The sequence below is a fragment of the Vicugna pacos genome, unplaced genomic scaffold (assembly GCF_048564905.1).
Source record: "Vicugna pacos unplaced genomic scaffold, VicPac4 scaffold_20, whole genome shotgun sequence".
Taxonomy (NCBI): domain Eukaryota; kingdom Metazoa; phylum Chordata; class Mammalia; order Artiodactyla; family Camelidae; genus Vicugna; species Vicugna pacos.
In genome coordinates this window covers 10,826,785-10,839,577 of record NW_027328741.1, presented here as the reverse complement: position 1 = coordinate 10,839,577, position 12,793 = coordinate 10,826,785, and the positions used below count along the sequence as shown (strand labels likewise).

The 12,793-nt window shown below is 44.4% G+C and overlaps 1 long non-coding RNA gene across 1 annotated transcript; it reads left to right on the top strand.

Annotated features, from left to right (window-relative positions):
* The first annotated feature begins 202 nt into the window (after positions 1-202).
* LOC140694127 (uncharacterized) lies at positions 203-5,945 on the top strand. The gene is made up of 3 exons (XR_012069881.1): positions 203-427; positions 4,230-4,302; positions 5,680-5,945. It is a non-coding gene; the product is annotated as an uncharacterized lncRNA (long non-coding RNA).
* The last annotated feature ends 6,848 nt before the right edge of the window (positions 5,946-12,793 follow it).

Sequence of the window (12,793 nt, the reverse complement as noted above, 5' to 3'; positions counted from 1 at the left end):
AGCCATGTTTTCGGCCAGCTTCTCTTCGTGTCTCCCATAAAGTCGACTTCAACAGGACTGGGCAAGTCTGAAAGGACCTCGGAGCCTCTCCAGTAAGCTGAAGACAGGCAGATCTTCCACTGTCTGCCCTTTCAGTTTCTGGAAACTGACCCATGAACTCAGGTCTTTGGGCAGCAGCAGTATCTTGAACTGACACAGCTTCCCGGACCAAAGTCCTAAGCCAAGCTCCACAGAGGGCGGCAGCCCCTCCATCGCACTGATCCACCCACAGAACTCTGCCCGGTTACCTAGGATCCACCAGCCACAACAAGCCTCGGGGTACACACCAACATTCCACCTGGAATCCAACCGCTAACTGCCACCCCCAATGGCTTCTGCATCTTGTCAGTGTTGGGTGAAGGGCTGCATCCGACGAGAGTTTCCTAAGGTAAATGTGATTCTACCCACTAGATTCCCATGGGCCTTTCTGCTTCCCTCTTTCCTTTTGTTCAGATCTCTATGCACAGTACCAATGAAGGGAATTGTGTCCCTTTTCAGTTGATAGTTTCACACGTTTAAACTTTCTAACAGTTCACAGTACACAGAGACCCACTAAAGGAGACTTATGTTCCTATAATATCCGTACACCCGGAATACATATGCGTCGCCTGATTTCTGCTGAAACACCCGCACTCTCAAGACATGTATCCATTGGTTTCATGGGGGCTGAAATTCCAAGAAATGAAACCAACCCCAATGTGCACTTTACTGTCGGTCTCTTTTGCTCTTAGTACACTTTGGCAGAGATACTTGCCTTTGTTATAGGCTTCTTACAATTCTTCTCTACGTAGCGTAGAATATGGCATTCCTTCATCCTGTTGGAAGACATACAACTCTACATCACGGACTAGGAATCCATTTGATTCCAAATCGGCATTAGGGTTAGGTCACGATATGCTCTTATGTATCAAAATTTACGAATATGTTTGCACGCCTCTGATTTCCGAATATAAGTGTGCTGAATACATGCAAGCCCCGATACTGGGTCGATGCATGCTGAATGATCCTTGACATCACCTTGAGTAATTTCTTTTTAGTAATCATGTTTCCCTTGTTAAATGTCAGCCAACCGTACCATTTTGGTGCTTGTTTGTTGGTTTGATTCTTTGTTGGTCGGCTTCTAGCTTGTTTTGCAAACATGTCAGGCCATGCATTGCGGGGAGCCGCTCGTGACGGAGGGCTGCCGAGCACAAAACTTGGGCGTAAAACCCCAAAGTGCAGGGCGCCAAACTCTGAGATTGAGGCTGCCGAGCACAAAGGTTGGGCCTAAACTCCCACAGTGCGGGGCGCCCGTCTCAAAGGTCAATTGAGTTAGAACAATCTCTGTCCCGCCACCTCTTTTACTAAAGAATGCACCAGGTGCGCTAATGCCTGAGGAAACATCTTTGAGCTATTAAGTCACAAAAGACCTTCGGAGGGAGAGATACAATTGGCACACAAACCAGTGATCCTTTTAGAGAACAATCACCTGAGTTGAATGTATCACCTGAGTTGAATGTATACGAGTCACGAGGTTAGGCTTTATTGCCTACGTGCAGGAATGTATGAGCTAATGTGTTAAAATCATATAAAAGAACCACCTGAAATAAACTCGAGGTCCACTCCTGACCTAGCGTCTTGAGGGCTAGAGTGAGACGCTCTCAACCCCAACTTTTCTTGTCTTGCTGTCTTTTTCTTACGTCTTTCCTTTTCTCAGTCCTGCAGCACAGGTTTCTGGACCTGATCGATAGTCGGCTGGCTCCGACAATGCATCTCTCCTTTAGCTTCAAACAGAGAGTCAAATAAGTTGATTCACTTAAGAGAGTGCTTCCAATCACCTATGATTTCCTGCTTCCCTCTCCCATCTTTGGGGTTTTGATGTCCTCCTAGCCTCCTTCTTGTTTCTTCTTTGCCACTCATGATCTTCTTGCATTTCCAATAATGGTTTCTTCTTTCCAATTCATCTTGCTGCTTTTCTATTCAGGGTAGATTTCTCAACCATTCTTGTAGGATAAGTTTTGAACTGCTGAATTCTTTTGAGATTTGCCGGTTTGTGGAATTCTCTAGATCTGTCATTATTAGAAATGGCGGTCATGTGGCATAGGCTACCCTAGGTGGCAGCATTTGGCCATTCAGGATATGGTCTGTGTCCTGGCACTCCTCCCTGTCCTGCAATATTGCTGCTGAGATATCTGCTGAAACCCCTCTTGAGGTTCCCTTGTGACTATGTTGTTTCCTCCAGGTGCATTTTAAATCCCTGGGATATTCGTGAGCTTTGATGATTTGCATCATACAGCTACTGGTAGGTTTATTAGGATTCCACATCCTTTGGATGGTGTGTAATTCCTGAATTCGCATAGATGATTCTTTCTTGGCTTTCAGCAAGTTTCAGTCTGATTTTTCTACAGATATATTTTCAGACATTTTTTGTTTCTTTATCTCTTGCTTTTCCATCTGGGACTCTTATGAATTCTAGTCATTCATGCCCTGTCTTAACCCAAGGTTCAACAGCAATGTTTACATTGGTTTGCACTTGCTTTCCTATGTCTGCTTCTGACCGAGGTTTTTCTGTTCCCCTGTCTTCACAGTCATTCACGCGTCTCTCTGCAATATCTACTCTGCTAAGGACTAAATTTTAGCCCTGATATTATCACATCCATTGAGTTTTCTGATATTATTTGGCTCGTCTTTAGACTTTCTCTTCCCCTTTTCCGGTATTCTGCCTTTTGTGCTTCTGAGACCCTGTTGTACTTCAGTGTTTCCTGACCTCCATTTTCAAATCTGGTTCTCTTTAGCGTTTTGCATTCTAGATGTTTGAATGCTTATCTTTTGGGCCCTCAATATCTTTGGAACTGAAAATGGTACTTCCTGTTTCTTTTACTGTACTTCTTCATCTCTAATGATCAGATAATATCAGGTATTAAATGTAGAATTCTAGGGCTTGGTTAAGTGAAAATTTTAGACTCTTGTCTCTACGCAATTTAAAGTGATTTCTGTGAGGACAATTTCTCCTAGACATTGATGCCATATTCTATTCCTGTGTGTGTTGTCTGGTATATCTCCAATTGCTGGTGTTGCATTTGTTGTGATGAACAAAACATACTATTTCGATTAGCAAAACTTCATTTTGATTACGCTTATCTCACAATTCTGAAAGTGCGCAGGATACTTCCTCTTGTGGAAATGAAGCTTCTAAAGGTTCTGAGCTCTGCATTCTGCTCTATTTCATTTTGGAGTGTTTCCAAAACAGCAAACTGATAGTGCGCTTGTGCTTTGTAGTGCCACGGGAATATCCCAATGAAATCAGTTCTTCCCAGAGCTTATCTGTCTACTGAAAATGCAGTGGAAGAACATCCATGGATGTCACACATCAGGGCCTGCTGGAATGATCCCGCAGACCGACCATGGTGTCCTCGATGCCGTACCGTGCCGGTGCCAACCAAAATGTAGCATCGGCATTTGGGAGATAGTGCTGAAAGAAATGCTTCCTCTTCTCACGCTGTGGAGTTGGACCACTCTTCCTTGTCCTCTCATCCTTGTGGCACGTGTGCATGAAGGCAACCACAGAGCTGTTGCGTATCCTGTGCCTCAAACCAAACCATAATCCCAGCCCAGTTTATGAATGAGGCTGATCCAAAGGCTTTTCATTCTGATTTCAAACCCAAGGCCCCCTGGATCCCTCAGAGCAGATGCACGATCGCTCTGATTCAGCCCCACACGTGCTCTATTGGCAAAATGCCCAATTGGTCCCTGGTCCTGCAGATGCACTGTGTGTGTCCATGGGACATATCAGTAATCTCAACCGCGTGACCAGTGTGGTTGATTTATCATTCGTACACTGTTTGGTTTGCTCTCTTGATTCGACCCACCAAATCCCACAACGCACTCCAGATCGCTGAGACTCAGCGTTTGCCATCATCCGAAGCCCTATCTCTCACTGACCGTTGCCCCTGCTAACTCAAATTTGGCATCACGGATCTTGGTCTCAGAATCAACTGTGGGGATATTTTGTGCTGGTTTCTTTGAGTTCTGTCAGCCAAACATCTGCTGGGCACTCTTATAAATCTCAGCACATCAGCTTCTATCCCATGTCTCCTGTCCGCTTGAGAGTGTGCGTCCAAGTTTAACACAGTTCACCCTTGCTGCTCCATCACTGGGGGTCCGATCCTGCACTGGTTTCCATTCCCTGCTTTGCCTTCTCCTGCTTCCAGGTGTCCTGAGGCCTCATCCTGTCTTTGGAAGTAACAGACCTCTCTTCGGCCACTATCCTGTGCCAAGGGCTGGGTGAGTAGGTTTTTCCATTGCTCTGCAAATGAGGGCGAGTGAGTGCAGGTTGCACTTCTTCTCTGCCAACTGGGCATCGATGAATCAACACTATCCAGATACATTTCACAGAAATGTGATATTTGCTTAGGTCTTTGTTTCTATACAGCCGTGGTGGGAGGGATTGTCCGAAGACAACTGTTTTGACATTGTGTTGATATCTCATTTGCAGCCTTTATGAAGTTTAACAGAATTCATTTACATGTTTTGGGAGTTATACGAAAATGGAGTTATTTTTTGAAACACACTCAATCGACCTAGAAGCCAGACTTGTCAATTTTGGTAACATTGTGTCAGCTCTAAGGAAAAGCTAGACAGATAGAATGCAAACTAGCAGTCCAAACTGTTAAAGGGGTCATGTCAGCTCTTTACGGTTGAAGCCTCCGAACCCAACATGAACCATGAAATAACTATTAGAAACATGAAATAACCCCCAACCTTGGATACACTTGTGCATGTGCTGCCCTTTACTCCCAATGGCACCTAATGGCCAATGTTGGCATTTCAAGGGATAACATCCCTCTCTAGGAAAATACAAGAGGAAACAAAACAAATATATACATTTAGGTTTGAATCCAAAAGCAACTATGGGCATTATAGCTTGGAGAACCCTGCTGCAGTTATGCTAGTCTATGGAGAACCAGGTGTACTTCTATCAGTGATGAGAAAGCTTTATCATCCGATCATGTTGGGTAAAGCCATTTAACGCAACCAAGTCTGCACCCCCATGTTATAGTGCCCCCGGGGGCTTGACTCAAGTGAAAGACGATCCACATAAGCTGTGTCTTTAATGTCATTGGCGACTTTTACAGTACAGTTCACGTTCTGACTTGTACAATTTACCTATACTGTGTTGAAAAACTGAGGCCTAATACAGATTCAAGTTTAGTCAAATATTCCCCTCACTTACCACACTCCCTTCACCCCAGGGAAGACATAAACACAACATTTGCTTAATCTAGCGGAAGGCCATCTTTTCTAGTTGTGAGTTAGTTATTCAATACTTATCGATTTCAGCCGAGACTATTTGAACTTTAAGGATTTCACTGTTGTTCACAGAGTGTGAAGCTGGAGGAACTCTAATTCTAGGAGGGGTTTGCTCTTCTCCTAATGGCTTCATTGCATCTCAGGTACTGATCCTTCAAAATGGATGCCTGAGTGGAGGGGAGGGAAGGGCAAGTTCTTGCTATCTAGGCCCAAACCTTGGAAATCGCTTACCTGGGCTTGGTGAATTTTGGTCTGAATGGCTAAGGAAGGCCCCTTGGGACGTGTGGATTCTCACGACCTCTTCCAAGAACAGGAGAGTTTTCATCATCTCTGCCATCTCTTCTCTTGCAGACGTCAGGGACCTTGGACCCGTTCTTGGAGAAGAGAATTGAAGAACTTCCTCAAGTCCACGTTGGCACTCTGTATGTTTCTGCCAGTATCAGCGAGGTTCAATATGTCTCATGAATGTCTTTTGAGCCTGGTATCCTCTACAGCTGTCTCCACGCCAGTATTCTCCATTGTAGCAGAACATCTCTCATCCATGTGTTCGCATCTCTCCTCAATCCGTGCAGCCAGCTTATCGGCCAGCTTCTCTTCGTGTCTCCCCTAAAGTCGACTTCACCAGGACTGGGCAAGTCTGAAAGTACCTCGGAGCCTGACCAGTAAGCTGATGACAGGCAGATCTTCCACTGTCTGCCCTTTCAGGTTCTGGAAACTGACCTGTGAACTCAGGTCTTTGGGCAGCATCAGTATCTCGATCTTGCACAGCTTCCCGGACCAAACACCTAAGCCAAGCTCCACAGAGGGCGGCAGCCCCGCCATCACACTGATCCACCCACAGAACTCTGCCCGGTTACCTAGGATCCAACAGCCACAACAAGCCTCGCGGTACACACCAACATTCCACCTGGAATCCAACCGCTAACTGCCATCCCCAATGGCTGCTGCATCTTGTCAGTGTTGGGGGAGGGGCTGCATCCTACGAGAGGTTCCTAAGGTAAATGTGATTCTACCCACTAGCGTCCCATGGGCCTTTGTTCTTCCCTCTTCTCTTTTGTTCAGATCTCTATGCACAGTACCAACAGAGGGAAGTGTGTCCATTTTCAGTTGATGTTTTCACACGTCTTTAAACTGTCTAAAAGTTCACAGTACTCAGAGACCCACTACAGGAAACTATTGTTTCTGTAATATCCAGACACCCGGAATACATATCCGTCGGTTGATTTCTGCTGAAACCCCCGCATTCTCAGGACATGTATCCATTTGTTTCATGGGGGCTGAATTTCCTAGGAATGGAACCAACCCCAATGTGCACTTTACTGTCTGTCTGTTTTGCACTTAGTACACTTTTGCAGAGCTACTTGTCTTTGTGATAGGCTTATGCCATTTCTTCTCGACGTAGGGTAGAATATGGCGTTCATTCATCCTGTTGGAAGACTTGCAAGTCTATATCACGGACTAGGAATCCATTTGACTCCAAATCGGCATTTGGGTAGGTCACGATATGCTCTTATGAATCAATATTTACGAATATGAATGCACGCCTCTGATTTCCGAATACAAGTTTGCTGAGTACATTCAAGCCGCGATACTGGGTCGATGCAGGCTGAATGATCCTTGACATCACCTTGAGTATTTTCTTTTGAATAATCATGGTTCCCTTGGTATCTGTCAGCCAACCGTACCCTTTGGGTGCTTGTTTGTTGGTTTGATTCTTTGTTGGTCTGCTTCTCGTTTGTTTTTCAATCACGTCAGGCCATGCATCTCTCCGTTCGCTTCCAAGAGAGAGTCATATAAGCTGATTCACTTAAGACAGTGCTTCCAATCACCTAGGATTTCCTGCTTCCCTCTCCCGTCTTTAGGGTTTTGATGTCCTCCTTGCCTTCTTCTTGTTTCTTTTTGCCACTCATGCTCTTCTTGCATTTCCAATAATGGTTTTCTTCTTTCCATTTCATCTTGCTGCTTTTCTATTCAGGGGAGAATTCTCAACCTTTCTTTTAGGATATGGTTCGAACTGCTGAATTCTTTTAAGATTGGCCGGTCTGTGGAATTCTCTAGCTCTGCCGTTATTAGAAATGGCGGTCATGTGGCCTAGGCTACCCTAGATGTCAGCATTTGGCCATTCAGGATATGGTCTGTGTCCTGGCACTCCTCCCTGTCCTGCAATATTGCTGCCGAGATATCAGCTGAAACCCCTCTGGAGGTTCTCTTGTGACTATGTTGTTTTCCTCCAGGCGCATTTTAAATCACTGGGATGCTCATGAACTTTGTTGATTTGACTCCTACAGCTGCTGGTAGGTCTATTGGGATTCCACCTCCTTTGAACGCTGTGTACTTCCTGAAATCGCATAAATGATTCTCTCTTGGCTTTCAACATGTTTCAGTCTGATTATTCTACAGATCACTTTTCAGACATTTTGTGTTTCTTTCTCTCTTGCTTTTCCATCTGAGACTCTTACGAATTCTAGTCTTTCATGCCTTATCTTACCCCAGGATTCAACAGCATTGTGTTAATTGGTTTGCACTTGCTTTCCTATGTGTGCTTGTGAACGAGAGATTTCTGTTCCCCTGTCTTCACAGTCATTCACGCGTCCCTCTGCATTATCTATTGTGCTTAGGACTGAATTTTAGCCCTGATATTATCTCATCCATTGAGTTTGCTGATATTATTTGGCTCGTTTTTCGACTTTCTCTTCCCCTTTTCTGGTATTCTGCCTTTTGTGATTCTGAGACACTGTTGTTCTTCAGGGTTTCCCTCACCTCCGTTTTCAATATTTGCACTGGATTGCATTTTGCAGTCTAGTTGTTTGAAAGTTTATCTTTTTGGCCTTCAATCTCTGTGGAACTGAAATGGTACTTCCTTCTTCTTTTACTTTACTTCTTCGTCTCTACTGCTCTGGTAATATCAGGTATCTAATGTAGACTTCTATGGCTTTGTTATGTGAAAACTTTAGACTCTTGCCTCTACGCAATTCCATGGGATTCCTGTGAGGACTATTTCTCCTAGACATTGATGCCATGTCCTGTTCCTGTGTGTGTTCTCTTGTACACCTCCAATTGCTGATGTTTCCTTTGTTGTGATGAACACCCCATACTGTTTCGATTAGCATACCCTCATTTTGTTTATGCTTATCTTAAATTTCTGAAAGTGCACAGGACACTTCCTCTTGTGGAAATGAAACTTCTAAAGGTTCTCAGCTCTGCATTCTGTTCTGTGTCATTTTGGAGTGTTTCCAAAACAGCCAACTGAGAGTGCGTTTGTGCTTTGTAGTGCCACGGGAATGTCCCAATTAAACCAGTTCTTCCCACAGATTCTCTGTTTACAGAAAAAACATTGGAAGCAGATCTATGGATGTCACACATCAGGGCCTGCTGGAATGATCCCGCAGACTTACCTTGGTGTCCTCGGTGCCGTACCTTTCCGGTGCCATCGAAAATGTAGCATCGGCTTTTGGGAGATAATGCTGAAGGAAATGCTTCCTCTTCTCACGCTGTGCACTTGGACCACTCTTCTTTGTTCTCTCATCCTTGTGGCACCTGTGCACGAAGGAATACACAGAGCTGTTGCAAACCCTGTGCCTCAAACCAAACCATAATACCAGCCCAGGTTATGAATGTAGCAGATCCTAAGCCTTTTTATTCTGATTTCAAACCCAAGGCCCCCTGTATCCCTCAGACCAGATGCACGATAGCTCTGATTCAGCCCCACACGTGCTCTATTGGCAAAATGCCCAACTGGTCCCTGGTCCTGCATATGCACTGGGTGTGGCCATGGGACATATGCAAAAAATCAAAGGCACGTGATATTGAGGTTGCTTTCTCATAGGGTCACAGGTCGGTTTGCTCTCTTGATAGGTCCCACCACATCCCACAACGCACTCCAGATCCCTGAGACTCAGCGTGTGCCGTCATCTGTAGCCCTATCCCTCACTGACCGTTTCCTCTGCTACCTCAAATTTGGCAGCTCGGATCTTGGTCTCAGATTCAAATGTGGGTATATTTTGCACTGGTTTCTTTGAATTCTGTCATCCAAGCATCTGCTCTGCACTCTTCTAACACTCAGCACATCACATTCAATCCCAAGTCTCCTGTCCGCTTGAATTTGTGGGTCCAAGATAAACAGAGTTTCACCTTTGCTGCTCCATCACCAGGGATCAGACCCTGCACTTGCTTCCATTCCCTGCTTTGCCTTCTACAACTTCCAGGTGTTCTGTGGTCTCATCCTGTCTTTGGAACTAACAGACCTCTCTTCTGCAAGTGTCCTGTGCCAAGGGCTGTGTGAGTGGATGTTTCCATTTCTGTGTACATGGGAACGAGTGAGCGCAGGTTGAACAGCTTCTCTGCCAACTGGGCATTGATGAATCGACACTTTCCAGATACAGTTCATAGAAATGTGTTTTGTTTTGTTCTTTGTTTCCATATAGCCGTGTTGGTAGGGATTGTCCGAAGACTCCAGTTTTGACATTGTGTTGATATCTCATTTGCAGGCTTTAAAAATCTTAATAGAATTGATTTACATGTTTTGGAAGTTATACGGAAATGAAGTTAGTTTTTGAAACTTTCTAAATTGACCTAGAAGTGAGACTTTTCATTTTTGGTAACATTTTGTCAGCTCCAAGGAAAACATAGACAGATAGAATCTAAACTAGCAGTCCAAACTGTTGAAGCAGTCATGTCAACTCTTTCCTGTTGAAGCCACCGAAACCAACAGGAAACATGAAATACCTATTGGAAAATAGCAATAACCCCCAACATTGGATTCACTTGTGCATGTTGTGCCCTTTACTCACAATGACTCCTACTGGCCAGTGTTGGCATTTCTAGGTGTAACTTCCCACTCTAGGAAAATACAAAAGAAATCAACCCAAATATATACATTTAGGTTTGAATCCAAAACCACCTAGAAGCATTATAGTTTTGAGAATCCTGTTGCAGCTATGTTAGGCTATTGAGAACCAGGTGTTTTTCTATCCGTGATGAGAACGCTTAATCTTCTGATCATGTTGGTTAAAGTCATTTAACGCAACCAAGTCTGCTCCCCCATGATATAGTGCCCCGGGGGCTTGAATCAAGTGAAGGACTGTCCACATAAGCTGAATCTTTAATGTCTTTGGCGAATTTTACAGTTCAGCTCACTATCAGACTTATAATATTTACCTATACTGTCTTGAAAATATGAGGCCTAATACATATTCAAGTTCAGTCAAAGATTCCCCTCACTTACCACATTCCCTTCACCCCAGAGTAGACATAAACCCAGCAATTGCTAAATCTAGAGGAAGGACATCGTTTCTTTGTGTGAGCGAAGTATTCAATTCCTATCTATTTCAGTCGAGACTATTTGACCTTTAAGGAGTTCACTGTTGTTCACAGAGTGTGAAGAAGGAGGAACTCTGATTCTAGGAGGGGCTTGCATTTCTCTTACTGGCTCATTGCAGGTCAGGTACTGATCCTTCAAAATGGATGCCTGAGTGGAGGGTAGGGAAGAGAAAGTGCTTGCTAGCTAGGCCCAAACCTGGAATAAGGCTTACCTGGGCTTGGTTCATTTTGGTCTGAATGGCTTGGAAATGCCCCTTGGGAAGTGTGGATTCTCACGACCTCTTCCAAGAACATGAGCGTTTTGATCATCTCTGCCATCTCTTCTCTTTTAGACGTCAGGCATCTTGGACCCGTTCTTGGAGCAGAGAATTGAGGAACTTCCTCAAGTCCACGTTGGCACTCTGTATGTTTCTGCCAGTATCAGCAAGGTTCAATATGTCTCATGAATGTCTTTCGATCCTGGTATTGTCTACAGCTGTCTCCAGGCCAGTATTCTCCATTGTAGCAGAATATTTCTAATCAGTGTGTTCGCATCTCTCCTCAGTCCATGCAGCCAGCTTTTTGGCCAGCTTCTCTTTGTTTCTCCCATAAAGTCAACTTCAACATGACTGGGCAAGTCTGAAAGTACTTTGGAGCCTTACCAGTAAGCTGATGATAGGCTGATCTTCCACTGTCTGCCTTTCAGGTTCTGGAAACTTACCCGTGAACTCAGGTCTTAGGGGAAGAGCAGCAGAATCTCGAACTTACACAGCTTCCCAGACGAAAGAACTAAGCCATGCTCCACAGAGGGCGGCAGCCCCTCCATCACACTGATCCACCCACAGAACTCTGCCCGGTTACCTAGGATCCACCAGCCACAACAAGCCTCGCGGTACACACCAACATTCCACCTGGAATCCAACCGCTAACTGCCACCCCCAAAGCCTGCTGCCTCTTGTCAGTGTTAGGGGAGTGGCTGCATCCGACGAGAGGTTCCTAAGGCAAATGTGATTCTACCCACTAGCGTTCCATGGGCCTTTGTTCTCCCCTGTATCCTTTTGTTCTGATTTGTGTGCACAGTACCAAAGGAGGGAAGTGTATCCATTTTCAGTTGATGGTTCCACACGTCTTTTAACTTTCTTACACTTCACAGTGCACAGAGAGCCAATAAAGAATCTTATGTTCCTGTAATACCCGTACATCCGGGATACATATACGTTGGTTGATTTCTGCTGAAACCCCCACAATCTCAGGACATGTATCCATTGGTTTCATTGGGGCTGAAACTCCAAGAGATGAAACCAACAACAATGTGCACTTTAATGTCTATCCCTTTTGCTCTTGGTACACTTTTGCAGAGCTACTTGTCTTTGTTATAGGCTTATGCCATTTCTTCTCTATGTAGGGTATAATATGGCATTCATTTATCCTGTTGGAAGACTTGCAAGTATATACCACTGACTAGGAATCCATCTGATACCAAATCGGCATTTGGTTTAGGTCACAATATGCTCTTATGAATCAATATTTATGAATAGAAATGCACGCCTTCGATTTACAAAAACAAGTGTGTTGAATATATGCAAGCCGCGATACTAGGTCGATGCGTGCTAAATGATCCTTCACATCACCTTGAGTATTTTCTTTTGAATAATCATGGTTCCCTTGGTATATGTCAGTCAACCGTACCCTTTTGTTACTTGTTTGTCTGTTTGATTCTTTGTTGGCCTGCTTCTCGTTTGTTTAGCAAAATGTCATGCCATTCATCTCTCCGTTCGCTTCAAAGAGAGAGTCATATAAGCTGATTCACTTAAGAAAGTGCTTCCAATCACCTAGGATTTCCTGCTTCCCTCTCCCATCATTAGGGTTTTGATGTCCTCCTTGCCTTATTGTTTCTTCTTTGCCACTCAAGCTCTTCTTGCATTTCCAATAATGGTTTGCTTCTTTTCCATTTCATCTTGCTGCTTTTCTATTCAGGGGAATATTCTCAACCTTTCTTTTAGGAAAAGTTTCGAACTGCTGAATTCTTTTAAGATTTGCCAGTCTGTGGAATTCTCTATCTCTGCCATTATTAGAAATGGCGGTCATGTGTCATAGGCTACCAGAGATGGCAGCATTTTGCCATTCAGGATATGGTCTATGTCCTGGCACTCCTCCATGTCCTACA